The sequence below is a fragment of the Impatiens glandulifera genome, unplaced genomic scaffold, assembly GCF_907164915.1.
Source record: "Impatiens glandulifera unplaced genomic scaffold, dImpGla2.1, whole genome shotgun sequence".
Lineage (NCBI taxonomy): Eukaryota > Viridiplantae > Streptophyta > Magnoliopsida > Ericales > Balsaminaceae > Impatiens > Impatiens glandulifera.
Window position 1 is genome coordinate 32,168 of NW_025919370.1, and position 22,764 is coordinate 54,931.

At 35.1% G+C, this 22,764-nt stretch overlaps 1 pseudogene; it reads right to left on the reverse strand.

Annotated features, from left to right (window-relative positions):
• Positions 1 to 948: 948 nt before the first annotated feature.
• On the reverse strand, positions 949 to 22,764 carry LOC124917866 (annotated as a pseudogene).

Here is a 22,764-nt window from a genome sequence, read left to right on the forward strand (position 1 = left end):
ACACCTTGCTTCAGCATCAGTCTGAAGAAGCGCGAGTAAACGCCTTGTTTCAGCAGCAATTTGAAGAAGCGCGAGAAGACACCTTTCTAAAATTTGTCTTTCTAGCAAATTGGTTTTGGTATGAAGAAAATTGAGCTAGTTATGACATCCAGCCTAATACTAAGTTTGTGTTCTAGCTACACTTTTATACAAAATGAAAATATATCTGTTTCTAAAAAAATTGGATCATAATCTAGCCACAATCATTTACAAAACAAAACTATATCTCACCCCTGCCACACTGTTATTCAAAAAAAACATTCAATCAATTAAAACTACAAAATTTGGCGATTTGTCAAAGGGATTCGAGAAAAAATCACAATTTAAAAAAAAAATAAAGAACTTTCCAAATGTGACCATAGTTTTATAAAAAGTTCTAAATTTACACATGCTGATGCATATTGTATTTTTAGCAGTAACTTATGGATTAGTACACTATGACCCAAGCATACATGTTTTTTCCTAGCTTCGAGTACAATTGCATTCTTAAAAGACGTCAAGTAAGAGTTAAGTAGCTGTAAAGACATACAAACCACTAAGTTCAATAGAAACATTGCAAACCAACTCACTAGAATATGATGGTACGAAATAGTCAAAAGAAAGGAATAAGAGTAAGAAGCCATAACAGGGGATGAGAATAAAATTTTGGAATTTGTTCCATTTCATATTCAACTCCTATAACCTTTTCCAATACAAGAATTCCAAGATATCTTATATGAATCACTTTTTGTTTCTAGATCTGAATACCGATCTACATGAGAAACTCCTAAAAAATGTTTTTAATATGAGTCTTTATTTTCAAATGTGATCTTGTCTCGATCCACATCTGGATGAAATATCTGACAAAAAGAAGTGTTTTCAAATGGGGCAAGTCATCTTTCCTATTTAGTGCTCAAACCCTAACCCTACCTAGTTACATCCTAACATATGACTAAGAAATGAAAAATAAAAACTCAGGTTATAGATCCATTCTCACCAATCCAATTTCGAATTGACATCCAAAGAAAATGTTGATTCAATCGGTGTCATGGCCTCCTCATCTGTCTGCACATAATTCAAGAAATTTCATGGAAAGCTATCACTAATAAACAAATAAGGGTCTAGAAGTAATGGAAGTCATAATTTCATACTGGAAGGAGTTTTAATTTACAAAAAGCATGGATTGCAATTTGCAAGTCATAGAAGCACATCACAGCATGCGAACATTAGACAAATTGGAATGGGTATGTAATAGCGAAACATCAATAAATAGGAAGGAAAATTTACATTTAATTAAATAAATAATACCGATTAGGAATGCAAACCTTCAAAGTCATATCGAGAGCTCCACTTATGATGGTAGTTTCATCATGAGTAAGTTCATCTCCCTTTCCAGCCTAATAGTGGAAGATGGTAGGAGAATAGTTAGTTTTTTTATAAAAACAGACTATAAGTACTCAAGAATCTGTTTCCAAATGAGATGGTTGGTACTCATTAGTACAATCATGATTCTTCTTAAATTCTTATATAATGTACTTTTATTGCTGGGTTAAAATTTCATTCAAGAAGTCTTTACATCCTGACCATGGATAGAGACAAGGGCTTTCAACTGAGCACGCCTAAACAACGCATCATTATGTCCTAGCACAGCATCTTAAACCTGAGAGAACACACAAGAGCTTAAAAGGCAAGGATCCAATACAAGAATGTGGGGGAAGATAACATCCTTCGGAAACAAAAAAACAAATAAAAAAGGGAATCACTTTTAGTTAAAATCAACATTCACATTGGTAGCCATTTTTGGTCACTGATGTCTAGAAACAACACCTTATAACGTTCTAGCAAGAGAAATTTTGTTTAAAAAAACAGTAATAAAAGTTGTATCCAATGCTCTCCAATCCAATGCATAGCCAGCAACTTATAGTGAACAGTGCTTCCATTGCTATGACAATCAAATAGGCAACACAAAACAAAAGGGGGACTTACTTTACCGATTGGGTAAGCAATAGGATAGCATATGATAATTAGAATACGAACCAGCCACACAAAATTTGCTCCTACTGCAAGCCCATATTTTGTGCAAATGGCTTGTGGAATGACCTAAGTAATAAATTATGAAGAACAAATTTTAATCAATTAGGCTTTTAAGACTGATAATATCTGAAAAATCGTCTATTTAACTAAAGAAACAGAATTTTACCTCACCAAAAGTTAAAACAAATGTTACAGAGAGCACAATAGCTACAAAGGCAATCCGGATCTTCTGCTACCGATTGCCGTGTTCCCTGTTGCGAACCAATCAGATTGCAGGATGATTATTATATTAATAAATCAAGTTGGGTTCAAGAGGGGGAGGGAGAATCCGGAACCCGGGTTTCATTCCGGGTTCACCCAAACGCCGTTAACAGAATGTCTAGTTAACGTACGGAGAGAAGCTCCCTTCCTCCAGCTTTCAGGTCAAAAGGAATGAAGATATGTTGTAACGAGCGAAGCTCCCTTCTCTCCAGGCGCTATGTAAGAAGGAATGGAGAGAAGCGAAAGGAGCGAAGCATACGTCGCTAGGAGCCCCGTTTTAAATACCCTGACGTTAATGTAAAACCCTAACACACCCATGAAAAAACCGTTAACCTATCATGTAAATACACTTACTCATGTATGTAAATACCAAAATGAACAAAAATAAAATATTTTTAAATTAAAAATTAAATAAATTTATTAAAAATCACATTCAGCGTAGAATACTTCGCTTCAATTACTTATTTTCATATTTAAAAAATTTGAAAATTTTATTTACGAGGAGACGCTTTGGAGTGATTAATTCTTCGCTTCAATTATGTTATATGTCTATAGAATCTAGCGAAGAATACTGCGCCCATGCGCCATGTAACGAATAGAATATTTTCGAGCGAAGACTCCTTCGCCTAGGTCCGAGGTAAAAAGGAATGAATAGACGCTTTTCGAGAGAAGACTTTTTCGCCCAGCCTAGGTGCCATGTAAAATGGAATGAATATACGCTTTTCGAGGGAAGACTTGTTTGCCCAGCCCATGTGCCATGTAAAATGGAATGTATAGACGCTTTTCGAAAGAAGACTTCTTCACCCAGCCTAGGTGCCATGTAAAATGGAATGAATAGACGCTTTTCGAGAGAAGACTTCTTCACCCAGACCAGGTGCCATGTAAAATGGAATGAATAGACTTTTTTCGAGAGAAGACTTCTTCGCCCAGGTGTCATGGAGAGACGCTGTTCAGTGAAGCATACTTCACTTCAAGAGTTAATTAGCGATGCATACTTCACTTTCATTAACATATTTAATATATATAAACCATAATATGATTATTTTATAAACATTTCCGCCCGATTCATCTCTCTTTTAAAGCTTCTGCCTTCTTTCAAGGCGATTCGCATCCGGCTCCCCGTCGACCAGACCAAAAGCAAGATCTTCACGTCTCGACAATGGTACGTACACCAAAATAGCAAAATTTTCATATTTAGGATTATGAAACCACTAAACTCCAGATTATGTTATGTGAGGTCGTTATCTCGTTCATATATAGGAAACCCTACTCCGAAAATGTCACGTTCAATGAAAATCCTTCGTTTTTAGGAAAACGTACATAGGGTTAGGGTTGTGTATATTATTTCCACGAAACCATAATATTTATTAACAAAGACTTTTTTTTCATGTGCAGGCAACCAACAACGCAATCGTCTAAAACACTTTTGGGAAAGACTGGATTTTATGCCCAAATCAATTAAGAAGTGAAGATATAGTATTATTCTTGACCTATATTCATTTTGTTCATATTGTGTAAGTTTTCATCATGTTTGTCTGAGATAATATTATTGTTCTTACACATCACTTGATGGTTCAATACGCTAACACCTGTGGTGCCACGGTGACAATGAGGCGGCGAGACGATGTAACCCACGTCATAGCTTCCACCGATGCTAATGGTGGATGTGGTCGAACTATCAAAGTATTGAAGGCAATATTGAACGGGAGATGGGTCCTTACATTTGATTGTGAGACTCTATTAGTCTTAACTCTTAACGCAATATTCATTTTCACATATATGAAACTAAATACCAATTGCTTTTGTACAGAGATAAAATCATCAATGAGATCAAAATGTTATGTTGATGAGGAACCGTACGAGGTGCAACAAGATAATCATGGGGCTGTGGGCGGTCCAAGTGTTGGCAGAATGCGATATTTAAACAATGTAAGTTTTGTCTAATTCCTCCTCTATATCTTCATTCTCCATGATAACTGAAAATGTTTTGTATTTTTTTCAGCTGCCGAAACTGTTCGACAGTTACACTTTTATTTTTGCAGGGGATTTCATCCCGACTTACAAACAGGATCTAATAGGGTTTGTAATTGCTGGAGGAGGTACGACTAAATAAATGGAGAAACCATTTGTTGAGCCCGAAGACGACAAAACTATAGTAGTATACGATAAGACGAGGCACGATGTTAATAAAGTCATTTGGATATTTGAGGTAATGGATCCTTTGTCAGCATATTTGGATGAATATGGTGTTCCTCACACAAGCTTGCTTGAATCTATTGTTGCTTGTGATTTGCAGCCTTTGTTTACATAGACTTGTGTCATTGACATTACTGAATATTTGCATTCCTAATGGAATTTGTTTTCTATATTCGTGATTTCGGATTTTATTTTTTGGTTATTAGTATTGTAGTTTTTTTGAACAGTATTCATTTAATATATGAACAAGAGATTTTAATATGAAAATTACCAAAAATGAAATATTTGAACATGAATATTTCATGTATTACTTTAAGTAAAGTATAAATTTGTATTAAATACATAGCAATCTATGCAGCAAGCGCGCCTTAAATATTTACAAATCTCAATTAAATGTGATATACATGTTTTTCAATTGTCAAATATTGTGAAGCAATCTTCGCTATCTGATCAAGCGTTTGACATTGATTAATATTAATTTATAATAATGTTATTCATTTAATTATTAAAATCAAAAATTATTTTTATCAAGTCACTTCACCCCACCTAACACTTATTTTAAGTTAATGTTGCCATGTAGCCATGCCGACTAGCTTTGTACGATTTTCTCTCTCTCATGTCTGTGAAGCAGTAGTCGACCTTTTCTTTGCCGGAGTTATACTTCATGGTAGTCGATCTTTTCTTCGCCGGAGTTATACTTCATGATAATCAATTCATTTTCCTAAATTAAAAGTTTGGAGTGACAATGGTACGTTTTTGAATGTCATCTTCTTCTCAAGTTCTCTTCGTAACGTTTTATTTGTTTTTTGAATACGTGACTCGAAATGTTATGTTCTTGTTAATTATCAGGAAAGAATCCACATGAACGAGAATGATAATCATGATTTAAGGTATATTTTTGTGGTTCTCTTCTCTAATACTATAAGATGTTTTCATTCATATTGAAGTGAATCGCTCTTCACTTATAGGATTGTTATGAATACTAGTGAACTGAAGCGCTCTTCACTTATAGGATTGCTGTGAATACTAGTGAAGTGAAGCGCTCTTCACTTATAGGATTGCTGTGAATATTAGTGAAGTGAAGCGCTCTTCACTTATAGGATTACTGTGAATACTAGTGATGTGAAGCGCTCTTCACTTATAGGATTAATGTGAATATTAGTGAAGTGAAGCGCTCTTCACTTATAGGATTGTTGTGAATACTAGTGAAGTAAAGCGCTCTTTACTTATAGGATTGCTGTGAATACTAGTGAAGTGAAGCGCTCTTCACTTATATTTCATTCATTTTACAAGCATCTTAATGTTTTTTTGAGACCAATATTTATTTTCTTCGTGTTCTATAATTTACCAGTGAATCTTCTGGTTGTCGGCGTCAATTGAATTTCGATGAAAACGACCAACCTTTGGAGGACATCGCAGCCAACTTGATTCCACATTTAGGTCAGGAATTTGAGAGTGAAGAAGATGACTACGAATTCTATTTAGCATACGCTAAACTAATATGGTTTGGTATAAGGCGCAGTTCAAAACATTTTGACAAAGATGGTAAAATACGAGATAAAGTTTTTTGTTGTAGTGCACAGGGTGAACGGAGAAAAGACAAACAAGATGTTTAAGTGAAACGTAGCCGTTCTTTGACGTGGTTTGGTTATGAAGCGAAATTGAGGATAAAAATGGCAGAGAATGGAAAGTTTGAAGTGGTAAATTTTATTAGTGAGCATTGTCATCCTCTTGCAAGTACAAAGAAAACTCACCTGTATAGATGCCATAGGAATATTTCTGCAGTTGCAGACTTACATATCGAGATTGCCACTCATGTGGGAATACCACTAAAGGCATTCCATGCTTTAATGTCAAAACAAATTGGTGGCAGGGAAAATCTTGGTTTTCTCCCTAAGAATTATAAAAATTACTTACGAACGAAAAGAACCAGAGACTGTAATTTTGGGGATACAGGGGGTGTATTAGAGTATTTGCAGAAAAAACAACTGTATGATCCAGGTTTTTATAATGCTTTTCAACTTGATGTGGACGATTTGATAACGAATAATTTTTGGTGTGATTCGAACATGCGATCTGATTATTCATACTTTGGAGACGTTGTTAGTTTTGACACGACCTACAAGAAGAATAAGGAAGGTCGTCCGGTTGCACTTTTTGTAGGTGTGAATCATCACAAACAATCTATTATTTTTGGTGCAACTCTATTATATGATGAAACTGCTATGACTTTTGAATGGTTGTTTGAGACTTTCACCAAAGTTATGCGTGGGAAAAAACCTAAAACCATTCTTACAGATCAAGACGCGGCCATGGCTAAGGCCTTAGCATCTATATGGCCCGAAACAAATCATCGTCTATGTATTTGGCACATATTTCAAAATGCAGCCATACATCTAAGCTCCATGTTTCATAATTTCAGAGAATTTTCGAAGGATTTTTCTTTATGTATATATGATTTTGAAGAAGAGATAGAGTTTCTTGAAGCTTGGAATCAAATGTTGACAAACTACGGGCTTGAAAACAACGACTGGTTGAAACGTATGTTTTGCATTAGGCGAAAGTAGGCATTAGTGTATGGACGACATATGTTTTGTGCTGATATGACGACAACACAGAGAAGTGAGAGAATGAATAGTGTGTTGAAAATGTATTGCTCCTACAAACACAAGTTCTTAGAATTTTTCAAACACTTTGAAAGACTAATCGACGAAAGAATATATGATGTGTTGAAGGCTGATTTCAAATCAATTACCAGCCAACCAAGTCTGAACTATCCAGTTTGGATCTTAAAGGATGCATGCAATGTTTACACTCCAGAGGTATTTAAGTGCTTTGAACAATAATGGTTTATGTCGCATGATTATGGTGTATAAATGTTAGAGGATGTCGACACACACAGAAAATATAAAGTAACCCCCCAAACTAGGAGATACTCTCATACAGTTACAGTTCATAAGAATGATGATAATATCAAGTGTAGCTGCTGTAAATTTGAATTTGACGGGATTTTGTGTGCTCACATTCTAAAGATTTTCACAACGATTGACGTGTTGAAGATTCCTCGTGTGTTGATATTAAAGAGGTGGACAAGAACAACAAAAGATGGATTATTTGGAACTGATCCACTTGTGGACAATAGTAATGTTGATCCGAGTGAGCTTCAAAACATAAGATACAGAGATTTGTATGGCCTTGTCCATGCATTTATTTACAAAGGCAGCAGAAAGAGATGACACGTATTATAGGCATGTGAAAGCAATTATGCTTAGCCAGTGTAAGTTTGTGTATAAAAAAATACAAGAGGATATAAATACGCAAACTCCACCAGTTGTATCATGTTCTGCCGAGGGTGCCCATGTTCAAGCGAAAGGAATCAAAACTAAAAAGACAACAAAGTCTGGTAAGAGAAGGAAAGGGGACTAGAGAAGAATTAAAGAAAAAAAATCAACAAGAAAAACAAGCGAATCACAAAATCCGGTATGAATTTGCTGACTTACCTACTTTAATAATAATTGGGTTATTACTCTTAATTTATTAACAACCTTTACATTGTTATACCGTGCCAGCCATCAAATGCAATGCCAACAACAACTACTTAATTCTCAACTTCTCAACAATGGGACGGAAGTTTCAGCATGGACGTCGATACTCCGTTCACTATTCTTTTGTCATCTCAACTATCGAATTCCAGTTTCATGTGAAATCTGAAATGTATTTGTATGTATATTTGATTTGAAACCATGAAGAAGGTAGAATATATGCATGAGAGGTTTATGTAAATAAGGACTAAATGAATGAAAATCTATTGAGCGATTCATGTCAACCAGAAATGAAGCATTAATTTTTACATCTACGTTTTACTATGTAAAGTCATAAACACTCTTAACGGAAAGTAGAGATAATGTATAGGGCGAAACATTCTTCGTCCAGGTACAATGTGAAAATTATGGAAATACAGTTTTAAGTGAAGCATGCTTCGCTTCTGAATGGAGCGAAACATTCTTCGTCCAGGTGCAATGTCAAATATATGGAAATATAGTTTTAAGGGAAGGATGCTTCGCTTCTGTATGGAGCGAAACATTCTTCGTCCAGGTGCAATGTAAAATTTTTAATTTTTTTTAAATATAAAAATAAGTAATTGAAGCGAAGAATTCTTCGCTGCAAAGCGTCTCCTCGTAAATAATTTTTTTAAATTTTTTAAATATGAAAATAAGTAATTGAAGCAAAGAATTCTTCGCTCCAAAGCGTCTCCTCGTAAATAAAATTTTTAAATTTTTTTAAATATAAAAATAAGTAATTGAAGCGAATTATTCTTCGTTGAATGTTATTTATAATAAATTTATTTTATTTTTAATATAGAAATATTATATTTTTTTTATTAATTTTGGTATTTACATACATGAGTAAGTGTATTTACATGATAGGTAAACGGTCTTTTCATGGGTGTCTTGAGGGTTTTACATTAACGTTAGGGTATTAAAAACGGGGTGCCTGGGCGCCGTATGCTTTGCTCCTTTCCGCTTCTCTCCATTCCTTCTTACATGACGCCCAAAGCGAAGTGAGCTTCGCTCGTAACAACATATCTTGATTCCTTTTGACCTGGAATCTGGGGGAAGGGAGCTTTGCTCCGTACGTTAACTAGACAGTTTATGGAAATACAGTTTTAAGTGAAGCATGCTTCGCTTCTGTATGGAGCGAAACATTCTTCGTCCAGCTGGAATGTAATAAGGAAGAGAGAGATACGGTATCGAGCGAATATTCTTTCGCTTCAATTATTTTTGTTATACCTACATGTTCATGTAACACATCCAACACATTCCTGTGAAAACATTTTAACATGAATGTTACAGTCTTGAAAACAAATTAATTTACAAAAAATAAATTTCACTTAAAACATCTGTATACATTTTCATTAATGTAAAAATGTCAAGTAAAATTATATGAAAATTTTAATTACACAATCTGTATACATTTTCGAATTCATCCACTAAGCCATTTAGTGCAGTCCTCGTAGATCTTGTTCCTAATTTTGTTGAGATCCGACCCAATGATACGCCAACTATATATCATCCTCAAGGTCTTTATTTCTGTGCACAATTTTTGTTTAACGCCGAAGCCACTTCTCCAACCCTTGATTTGACCTTCATATGACTCCATATGTCTCATGCAAAAAACTCCGCAATCAGTGTAATTCCTGGCATCCTGCCATGACAATTTCAAACATTTCTTTTCCAAATTGCCATACTTTATAGCAAGAACGGGGTCTACGTCGTTCATATACTAGTTAATGTAGTCATCCTGGTACATAATGAACAACATGATGTAATATAAATAAGAGCAAAAAGTAATTGCGATTAAACTAGTTGAAAATCGAATTTTAGTGTATTACCAATATTAGGACATTCTTATATCTTCTCTCGAAGGGCGATTGCATAGGTGCCTCCCTATTGTCAATTACTTGAATTTCATTTTCTATGAAGTTATAGCAAACCAAGTAGAAATGGGAGTCATCAATGACTGGAAAAAACATCTGCGAATAGAATTAAAACAAATAAGATTGCATAGAAGTGTACATGCTATTAAATGATATCACAACGATAGATTTACTTACAAGGTCAACATTCAAGAGGTCCATTTTCGAAATGTTGAAATGCCGACCTTCACGACAAAACCTCAAATCGAATTGCTCATTCGTAGTAATCTCATTTGTAGCAAAATGCTGTTTACAACATACTCTATATTATAACACGAATAACATAATTGATAAAGAATAGTGTTAGTACAACTTACGGTGAGTACAGTTTTGAAGAAAATCTTGTTGTGTGTACGTTTTAAATTTCTCCTACAAATGTCGTTCAACATATACGACCAAACATCAATAATCATACTGTCTACTTAGGTTTGATCAGCCATTGAAAGCATATCCGCGCGCGTCAGGTGGAGAGTTATCTTATCAATAAAAAATAACATATCACTACATAAGACCAGAAAATCATGTTTCAGAATGAGGTACAAAGTACATTTTTTCAGAATAAGTAAGAATGTAGAGGAAACATTACCTTTTTTCAAGTCCTTTAGCAAATATGAACCCCACAAATATCTTCTGAATGTTTGATATTTCCTTGAAATCCCTAAACATTTTATCGAAAAATGGGCTATTCAATACTGGGGGCAATTTGAATCCTTCAAGCCATTCCTTCATTCTTTCATCATTATTTGGTAGACAAGACAATGTAGGTTTAAGTGGCGGTGGTAGACTAGAGATGCATTGATCTTCAGTTTTTACTATCGACAATGAAGGAGAGTTGGTGTTTGTTTCGGTGTTGATAACCTCGGTTAACCAATCGGTTTTCAAATTTCTAGGGACTTTTCTACAGAAATTTAAGGCCTTCGATGGTCCAACTTCTGTTTGTTGATAAATTTTGGTAGGAGGCAAGTCTTGGATTTTAAGGATAATGGTGTTCTTGTTGTCTTGGTTTGTGGTAGTAATGGTGATCTTGTTGGTTTTTGTTGTGGGAGTAATGGTGATCTTATTGGCTTCTGTTGTGGGAGTAATGATGTTCTTGTTGGCTTATGTTGTGGGAGTATAGGTTTTGATGTTGGCTTGGATTGTCAGAGTAATGATATTCTTGTTGGATTCTGTTGTGGGAGTATTGGTTTTGTTGTTCGCTTGGGTTGTTGGAGGAATGATGTTCTTGTTGGAATCGGTGTTGGGAGTAATGGTGTTCTTGTTGCCTTGGGTTGTGGGAGGAATGATGATCTTGTTGGATTCGGTTTTGGGAGTAATGGTATTCTTGTTGGGTTGGGTTGTGGGAGGAATGATATTCTTGTTGGCTTGGGTTGTGGGAGGAATGATGTTCTTGTTGACTTGGGTTGTGGGAGGAATGATATTCTTGTTGGCTTGGGTTATGGGAGGAATGTTATTCTTGTTGGCTTGGGTTGTGGGATGAATGATGTTCTTGTTGGATTCAGTTTTGGGAGGAATGATGTTTATGTTGGCTTGGGTTGTGGGAGGATGGTCTTGTTCTCTTGGTTGCTGATGTTTTATCTTGTCTAAATTCCTTTCTAAGCCTTTCCTCATGATTGAATGGGAGTTTAGGATAGTGGAAAATGACTCAAAAGCAGATTGTACAAATTCAATTGCGTTAATTTGGTGCATCTCATTTAGATATTTAGCCCCTTGTGCCAATTCTTTTGAAGCGACCGCAACCTTCCTCAAAGATGATGCAAGATTTTGTTGAATCGGTGGCTGCTCAGTAAGATTGGATGTATTATCATCCCCATCTTGTTATAGTGGAGGCTCCATAGTTTGTTGAATCGGTGGCTGCTCATTCGGAATGGCTATGCGAGCAACTATCCTACCATGTCCAAACCCCCCATGGGTAGCCTCATAACTAACCCTGTCGTACATCTTCTGCTCGTCCCAACATCCCAAAATAAGGAAAGTCCTTGAGATCTGATTGTTTACCTTGTACTCAACGACCCGGTCCAAGTAGCACAACTGATACATTAACATAAACAAATATATATTACGTTAAACCAAATGAAAAATTATGAAGCTAGAACCTATAGCAAATAAATTTCTACACTCACCAAAAGAAACGTTAGTGGTCCATGGAAATATGATGTCTTTTTTTTCCCACTTATAAACACTTTCAACAAGTCTGTCTAAAGTAAACTTGCAACAGTTGTAGTCTTTAATTTTAGATACATCCTGTAGGGATTTCAGTATTTTGAATCTGTATAGAAAAACAGAGAGCCTCAAATCATTTTACATGACAGTGAAGTGAGCTTCAAACCAAGACCAACTGATTTTACAAGAAGGTCTAAATGAAATTACAGAATTACTGCTAGGTAGTTTGGGTATACCTGCACTGTGGATTTTGCGAAGTCCACAAAAAACTGGTTACAACAAACACAACGAAGTCCATCTTGAAGTTACTGTCTCCGACTGTATTCTGTAGAATTTTGTTCGGCATTGTATAGGTCGAAGGACCTCCACTGTTCTCAAATCTCCATCTCCTTCTCCACGCCCTAAGATTGTCCTTGTACTCCTGGTTGTCCATGCGAATTCCTAAACACTCTACGATTTGTAATTCACCTCTAAGGATGTTCAATACACATTGAACATCCTCTTCATCAATTTGAATCTCCTCTCCACTGTGTAGGACAATGCTCCTCCTTCTGGGATTGAAGAGATTCATAATGCACCGTGAGAATTCAAGTGGGCATTTTGATATGACAAGTGAAAGAAGTGAACCAAACCCTATGTCCCTCACAACATCCTTTTGTTCTTCGGATAACTTGTTAACCAAGTAGTGAAGGCCCGATGGAGAGGTTCTGCTCTTAAAATCAACATCGGGATCACGAGTCCTTTTTTTTTCTTATCCAGTTTCTCAATAAGTGCTTCATTAGCAGTTGTGGCCAGTATATCCAATGGTGTCGAGGTCGTACTTGATGCCTCGGGTTTTCTTTTTTTTGTTTAACCCTACATTAACATGTGTGCAATATGTTTATACAAAACAATCGATGAACTACATATCAGAAATCAAGCAAATATGTACATTTTCTAACATTAGTATAATTACCTCATTGTTTTAACTTCCGTCATCGATTCAGTATATGGAACTATTTGCTTTTCGGAATCCTAATTCTAAAATGATAGAGTCAAATTTAGATTCAAACAAATACAAATAAGCAAACGAAAAAGACCAACACATGAAACCTTAAACACTTCTTACCATTATCGCAGCATCAGAAGATACAAACCGGAAGAGAAATAGCTTCGGAGGCGAATGAACAGAGACAACAACGCTAGGTGAAAGAGCAGAGAAGAGTAACCTGGGGGTAGGACGGCCAAAGTCGGGCTTGAGAAATTCTATTTTCAAAATACTTGCTCAGAGTGAATGGATTTTCATGAGGCTGTTTAGGTTATTACAAAAATGCGTTTGTGGTTTTACATGAACTTTATATTATGTGAAACATGCTTCGCTCAGAAAATCTTTTATATACTTCAACATTTGAAAAATAAAAGAAACTCGAATAGGCGAAGAAAGCTTCGCTTGTTATCGCCGGATTATGTGAAGCATGCTTCGCTCAGGAAATCTTTTATATAATTCAACATTTTAAAAATAAAAGAAACTCGAATTGGCGAAGAAAGCTTTGCTTGTTATCGCCGGATTATGTGAAGCATGCTTCGCTCTGGAAATCTTTTATATAATTCAACATTTTAAAAATAAAAGATACTTGAATAGGCGAAGAAAACTTCGCTTGTTATCTCCGGATTATGTGAAGCATGCTTCGCTTATGAAATCTTTAATATAATTCAATATTGAGGATTGACATTTGATTGGATGGTAGTAGTTGAAATTTCTGGCCGTATACAGGTTACAGACTGAGACTGTCCTACAAATTGAAATACAAGACAACTGAATTGACATGACAAAAATCTTTTGGCGCTTCAATTCATTATTATATCAAGTGTTTGTTTGTTTGTCTCTTAAGAGCTTGTTTGATGGTTGGTATATTTAAAATTTAAATGGTATATTAGATAATATAGTAGGTTATAATTTTATTTATATTTTAAACTTATTTATATTTAATATAATTTTTTTTGTATTGAAATAATTTATTAATTTAATTCCTTTTATGAAAATAAATTTTATAATGTAATAAAATAAATATAATATTAATAAGGGTAATTTAGATATTTTAATTAATAAAATGAATGATTTGATTTATGATGGAAAGATTGAGAGTTTTGGGATAAAATCTGGGTTTTATCCCAAACACACAAAGATCAAATAGGCCCTAAGAGTCAATGCTAATGTTTTTACTTTTTCATTAATAAAATTTAAATAATAAATGATGAGTCATAAGGAATGCAGACTCATCCTCCGATTTGATATTTGATCACGGGAAATTTAAATTTACTTTTTCTTAATGCATCTGATTCAATCGTTAAAAAAAACTCTTCTATAAAGGTGGGTTAAAACCATCTTAGTCCAAATGAAATTCGTGAGCATGAGCATTGTTGTGAGTGTGTGGTTGTTTAAGATATTTTGTTCGGATCTACTCTTTGAGAGATTCTCTATGGTGAAAAACGTCTTCAATGAAGATGAAGAGTCCAGTTGTGGTGGAAAACATCTTTAGTTACTACAAAATCTTCATACCTGAAGTAGAAACTACCTACCAAATAAAGATCATACATGTCCACCGTTGGTGGGAAGAGCCAACTGTAGGAGATTCCTTGGGGTGGAAAATATCTCAAGTAAGAAATATCTCAACAAGTGGGATTCATTAGCCGTGTGAGATCCGCTGTGGTTGCTTTAATGGAGATGCATATGAATATTGTTATAATGTACAACTGTGTTTATCAAACGTTGTAATGCAGATGAATATTGTTATAATGTAGAATTGTTTATGAAACGTTGTAATGAAATGTAGTTCATCGAATTATAAAAAATAATTGTTATATATTTTTTATTCAGATTTAATTATGTCAATTATAAAATAATGAATAAATATGAAGGAATATATATATTATATACTTATTTACAATTCTTGCTAAGTATACAGAGACTACCGTACAATTGTGTGCTGAAAGGACAAGATAAATTTTTGGCGCTTCTTCAATCATATAGCTTGATTCAATATTGCAGATTAACCATTGATGAGATTTATTATACAAGCGATCCATGCTTCGTTCTATGGAGATTGTTCTCTTTAATAAACAAACTATGAAGCGAAGCAAACTTCGTTCCCTATAAGCGTTGTAAACTATTAGTAACAAGCGAATCGGACTTCGTTCTCTAACACTGGGTTCGTGTAATAAACTAACTAATAAGCGAAGCAAGCTTCGTTCCCTAAAATCATTAGGGGTTTTACATTTGTGTATTTAGGGTTTTACGAATACAAATTAATTTAAATAAAATATAATTAACAAGAGAATTATGCTTCGTTCTCAAGCACGGGCTCACTGTAATAAACTAACAAACAAACGAAGCTATCTTCGTTCGCTTGAATCATTATAAACGGTTCTATCAAGCGAAGCAATCTTTGTTCTATGTTTTCACAAGAATGCATAAAGGGTTTTACAAGAATGCATTAGGGGTTTTACATTATAGTTTTAAATGAAAATGACATCCATATTGCAATCAATCATAACGACAATGATTCAAATTATATAACTTCACAATAATTGATTTTCATTTGAGTGCCAAAAAACACAAAAACATTTCATAATTTGTTTACATAATTACTATACAGATTAAGCAACCAAATAGCAATTCACAAAAATAAATTAAGCCATAATCTGATTCATCAAAGGATGACTCGTCATTCGGTCCTATCATCGATATGACTTCTTGTTCGACGACGGGTGGAATATATAGCTGACCTGCTTTGTTCACAGTATTGATCCATCGATTGGGGAATGAAACTGTAAAAGGAGGCTCCATTATTGATGCGTACTCGAGGTAAAGATTAGAAGAAATATGCATCAAGTACGCCGGAGGATTGAGTGCATTCGAAGGTAGGGGATTCCGTAGGCCAAATTGTCGATATATAATAATTGTACAGTATGAGGTAGATCCCTCTAGGCCCAACACAATGATGAATGGAGAACCCCTCATCTCGTACATCATTTGACTAAAGTGATACCACGGAACAATGAACCGAATTGGGTGAATATCAGAAATAGAATTCTCAAGCCCGATTCTAGCGATCCTTTGCAACTATAGATTTGAAAAGGAAGGGTAAAGATTTGAAGGACGGGGCAACCAATGCAATTTGTCTAACAACCAGAGGTATAAAACCAAAGGTGATCCACGGCGGGAATAGTTTTTTGGGTCTGGAACAAAGTCGTTGAGACCAAGGAGTGTCTCAGCGAGTACTAGGCCAGCCAAACAAGGGGCATTTCCCATCAGTGCAGTAACTACCTCCAGGAGCCTATCCGAAGGACGTAGTCCTTCATCCGGACACAAAAAAATGAGCAAGAACCACAAACATGATTAGTTTTCTTTGTGTGTGGATGATGGTCCTTTCAGCTCCCTGGACACGCCAAATGTAATCGTCTATGTGTGTCATATTGAGAAATCCATGTTGGATGGTAAACAAAATAGCGTCAAACATTGTACAACCATAGAAGTTATGGAATGTTTTGAATGAAAAATGAGGTTCAGGATTGATAGACAAAACAATGAGTGCAAGACTCCCACACCTAAGGATTGAAGCGAAGTCCTCAATCGTCGCGCATATGTGCATGTCCCCAATGACAAAAGAACGAGTGTCCGTATTCCATATGCTTTGCATGTGAGCCATCATTCCGTCGTGAACGTTTATTCGGATAAAATGTAGAATCTCATCTACATGTAGACACCAAAAGGGATAGGGTCATCGTTGATCAGACTTAAGTATCGCTCCAGCTATTGCTGCGATAAACCGACATCTCTGGGTCCATCTCTGCCTCCTAAAATGAGTATTACACTAAATGAATGAAGAGAATGAATGAGGTAGTCAAAGAACCTGTTTTCCGGTACAGATTTTGGAAGGAGAGAGTCAAAACAGAAAGAGAGAGTGAGAGTGAGAGACTAAATAGATGATGACAATAGCTACTTTTGAAGTAATAAATGATTTTTCATTCATGAATTCACATCCTTACATAACTCCGGTAGGGGTGTTACATCTTGTGAAGATAGCTTCGTTTATGAATTTAAAAACAGTACTTGTGAAGCTAGCTTCGTTTATGAATTTAAAAACTGAACATTGTGAAGCTGGCTTTGTTAATGTTATAATTTCTGTGAAGTTAGAATCGCTTCATAACTTGTGAAGCTACATTCGTTTATGAATTTAAAAACTGAACTTGTGAAGATAGTTTCTTTCATGAATTTAAAAACAATACTTGTGAAGCTACCTTCGTATATGAATTCAAAAACTTAACTTGTGAAGCTAGCTTCGTTTTTTAAATTCAAACTTAACAATGTGAAACTGGCTTCGTTAATGTTATAATTTCTGTGAAGTTAAAATCGCTTCATGAAGGAATAAATATTTTCACATTCATGAAGAGATGATTTTCAATACCTTTGTCTGGTAGTAACGATTAAAAATATGGGTACGAGAAGTACAGAATGTGAAATATAATCATTGAAATTTATAAACATCAATAAATTATAAGTGCATAAAGTGAAAGTACACTAATTAAAATTATGTATAATACATACAACTCTCTAAAATCTTGATTTGATTGCCTTCTTTAAGTTAATCTTATTGACATTGTGGTCAGACATAAGAATTCTGTATAAATATTTTATCCTCAGTGTACTCAAAGCTTCTTCGACCTTCAAAAGAACAATAGAAAATATAAGAACATATATAAAAAATGTCATAGACTAACATATGTTTAACACTTACATTGTCGCTAGTGATGTCAATATCAAACTTCTTCATATATCCTCTATATGTTTCCATATGTCTCAGTTAATATATAACACAATTGTTTTTTTTTGTACTGTCTTGCCAATCCAACTTTGGCGTCGTTCTCCTGTATGATCTAATTTTTTCACCTAGTTGTGCTAGGCCTTACTTTTCTAATAAAGTCCTAAAACATCAATGTGTTTAATCAAATTGGTATACTTGTCCAGAAGTTTCATTTTATGCGGTCGTCCGGAGTTGTCTAGTATTCGATTCTGGAAACAGAAATATTGACACATACAAGAAAGTAATGATGGGAATGGACGACCGGTAGGAATATCTGTAAAAAGGAATACAAACATGAATTATTTGATTTCATACTCGTTACATGGAATTGAGGGATATGTACATACTATGTCAGCGTTTTTTAGGTCTTTTTTTGTTATATTGAAGTTTTTCATGTCTTCTTCAAGGAAAACGCAAAATGCGGTGCAATCAAACTACAGACTAACCTGCAAATAAACTCTAGAGTATCAAAGTCATTAATATTGAACAATACATATCACAAAAACAATAGAAACACTTACATATGATATTGTTGAAAAACAAATTATTCGTTTTTCATGCCTTGCAAACCTACTGAATTTGAAGTGCAAATGTATGGCCCAAGCGTCCACCATTTCGCTCGCAATTTCTTCTTTATCTTTCATTGTTCGTAATATTTTACGGGTCATATTACCCGGAGACCCTTCTTACAGTACGTCCCTAGAAAATAGATTCATTTAGAACATAACTAATTTAATATTTCAAATTCAGAAAAGCATGATTAACTTACTTTTCATCCAGGTCTTCACAAAACACAAAATTGGCCAATCTATGTTCCTTGTTGGTTATTTTTTGGTCCAACTTCTTTGCAACTTCTTTCATGTAAGGGGATTGAAGGTGCACCGAAATTTTTGTGATCTTCCTCTTAAGATAGTCTTTAATGTTGACGTGTCCCCCATAATCTACATCTTCATCTTCAAAAGATTCATCAGCTTTAGAAGCTTCGAAAGCTTTGGTTTCCTCACCCTCTTCCTTCCGTTCACCTTATCATTCATTTCAATATGGGGTGATTTATTATCTTCATTGTGCTCAACTGCATCCTCACAATCATTCGGTTCAACAAGGGGTGATGAATTATCTCCATTGTCTTCAATTGCATCCTCACAGGGGTATTCAACCAGGGGACTATTGATTTTCAAGCCCGCACTCTCTAAAGTGTCCCCAAGTGCCTCACTTAGAGGATCTTCCCTACTTACACAAACCTCAACATTATTCACCTTCAAGTGTTTCATGAACCCTTCAAACTCTCTTAGGTTCAGGAAACCAGCCTAAAAAAAGGCTTCGGATCGATGTTGCATTTCTCCAACTCTCCTGATAGGTAATTAAGTTGTTGTGTTGTATCTTTAAAAGTTTGCAAGATTTTGGATGTTAACATCTGTAGATTATTAAAAACATATTTTGTTAGTCTCAAAAACAAGAAAGTATAGACAAATATGAGTCAATTTCTTCTTTCAACATACCTGATCATCGTCTTCAGTTAATTCCAATAAATTAACTAGAATCTCATGTTCTTTATTTGTTAGGCGTGCCCTTGCCCTGTCCAGCCCAAAACCACCTGCGCGAGCTTCTAACGTGGTAATCTCTAACAATATGATGTCATCCCAGCAAGAGATGATTGAAAAAAACCTTTCATAAGGCTGACGTACACCTTTCACAAAAACACCATCTAGGTAGCAAATCTGAAGTAAAGGAATGGAAAACATGTTAGTAAATATTTCATAACTATAAATCATATACAAGAAAGTAATTATTTACCAATAAAAGGGTTAGAGGTCCATCAAAATATGGATTTTTATCTTTTTTTTTTCTTTTTCTTTCCAACTTCTTACTTGAACCTGAATTAATAGAATACATGTGTAAGTAATCACAAATACAATTAGATATATACTAGGTTTGAATACATGTTTACCTGGCTCATGAATTCTGAACTGGACATAAAAAACTTGAGACAACAAAGAAAACAAAGTCGATTTTGAAATCGTTGTCTGCACTTGTGTTACTTAATATCTATGGTATCATAGAACATGTTTCACGAGTTGAAGTTGATTCTTCCCTGATCCATCTCGTCTTCCAATCCCTTAAGAAATTAAAAAAACCAGGTTCCTTAGTCTTGTCCCCCCAACGGACTCAACTACGTTCATTGGCCCTCTCGGGAGGTTCAGCACGAGCTGGACGAGATCTTCATCGATAAAGATCTCCTCACCGTTGGCCAATACCAGAGAACTCTTATCCGGGTCGAAACATCTGATTACGTGTTTCGAAAAATGACCCAGAGAATTGGAAACACCCAATATAAGAAGATAACCAAACCCGATTTTCTTCACAGCTTCCTTCTGTCCTACGCTCAATTTATGAATAATGTGAAAAAGGCCATGAGGGGATGATCTTGTTAGAAATGCCACTTTCCTTTTTTTAATGGTTTTGGTTTTTTGGGGAGATGGTGGTAACTCTTCTTCGACAGGTTTAGTAGTTGTAGAAATATCAATGGTTTTTTGGGAAGGTGATGGTAAATCTTCATCAACATGTGTAGTAGATGTAGCAATATCAGTGGTTTTTTTTTGGGGGGGGAGGTGGTGGTAAATCTTCATCGACATGTGTAGTAGATGTAGCAATATTAGTAGCTTCGACAACAACTTTAGAAACCGATTCATCAGTCAATGACTTCGTATTCATCTTCATCTTCATATTTCTCTTCCTCTTCCTTTCATATTTATTCAAGTAAAACCTCGAACACATTATTTCAGTGGGATAACATAAATCAGTATTTCACAAAAGAAATGGAATGAACGGGTTTAATATTAATCAAAAAATTTAAACACAATATGAATCAAAATAACCTACGTACCTCTCTCGTTTATGGTCGGCTTTGTCGTTGGATACAGGATTGGGGGCGGTTTGTTTATGCTGTTACAAACTTCCAAGACGATCTCTAGGAAGTCGGAAGTATCCACTTGCATGTTGTTGCCTTGGTTTTCTGACATTTTCAAAAGAAATCCTTGTAGAATAGAAGAAAACTCTAGGGTTTCAACATTCAAAGAAAGATGATCGCTGAGAGATAGAGAGAGAAGAATATGAACAGTTTTTATGAAAATGAAGAGTGGAATTTGTAGCGGGAAATATATGTTTCAATCCTTCATAAAGCGATTATAACTTCACAGAAATAATAACATTAACGACACATGGTTGAGTCTTTAAATTAATAAACGAAGCTAGCGTCACAATCATTTCATTTTACATGGCACCTGGTCTAGGCGAAGAAGTCTTCTCTTGAAAAAGCGTCTATTCATTCCATTTTACATGGCACCTGGGCTGGGCGAAGAAGTCTTCTCTCGAAAATATTCTATTCGTTACATGGTTTATTTAATTTCTAATTTAAAAATATTTTATTTTTGTTCATTTTGGTATTTGCATACATGAGTAAGTGTATTTACATGATAGGTAAATGTTATTTTCATGGGTTTGTTGGGGGTTTAATATTAACGTCAGGGTACGTCAGTATTAAAATAATTGAAGCGAAGAACTCTTCGCTGCAAAGTGTCTTCTCGTAAATAAAATTTTAAAATTTTTTAAATATAAAAATAAGTAATTGAAGGGAAGAATTCTTCGCTCCAAAGAGTCTCCTCGTAAATAAAAATTATTTTTTTTTAAATATAAAAATAAGTAATTGAAGCGAAGAATTCATCGCTCCAAAGCGTCTCTTCTTAAATAAAATTTTCAAATTTATTTAAATATGAAAATAAGTAATTGAAACGAAGTATTCTTCGCTAAATGTTATTTGTAATATATTTATTTTATTTTTAATTTAAAAATATTTTATTTTTGTCTATTTTGGTATTTACATACATGAGTAAGTGTATTTACATGATAGGTAAACGGACTTTTCATTAGTGTGTTGGGGGTTTTACATTAACGTCAAAGTATTAAAAACGGGGCTCCTAGGCGGCGTATGCTCCGCTCCTTTCGCTTCTCTCCATTCAATCTTACATGGCGCCCGGAGAGAAGGGAGTTTCGCTCGTAACAACATATCTTTATTCCTTTTGACCTGAAAGCTGGGGGAAGGGAGCTTCGCTCCGTACGTTAACTAGACATTCCGTTAACGGCGTTTGAGGGTGAACTTAGAATGAAACCCGGGTTCTGGATTCTCCCTCCCCTCTTCAACCCAACTTGATTTATTAATATAATAATCATCCTGCAATTTGATTGGTCCGCAACAGGGAAACACAACAATCGGTAGCAGAAGATCCGGATTGCTACAAAGGGATGAAATTTTTTGTCCAGGCATATAAGAAGAGCCTACAACAAGAATTAGTTTCAAGCATATGTGTAAAACGACAGCATGCCATGACTATACAAGAGTGAAACAATTAGAACACTGTTATAAAATGAAAAATACTCGCCTCCATAGCACATGCGTTACACAAAAGCAGAGTCACATGAAGCTGGTGCTGTTTTTGAACAACTGGTAGAATAGAAGCTGGAGACAAAGAAAATTAATTAAGTTGATTTGAGTGAGCAAATCTGAAAAAACTAACCTTCTTGCTTCTTCTCGGAAACAGTTCCGCTTCTTTGGAGAATCTCGAGCTCCACGAAATTAAGGGACATCAAGACAAGGGTGAGGCCGGACATTATTCCCGCAAAGATAACTAGAAAACATGAAATTCCGGCATGTGTAAACCAAGACAGAGTTCTGAATTCGATATCATCAGCTTCAATCATCCTGATAGCTGTCGTAGTCAT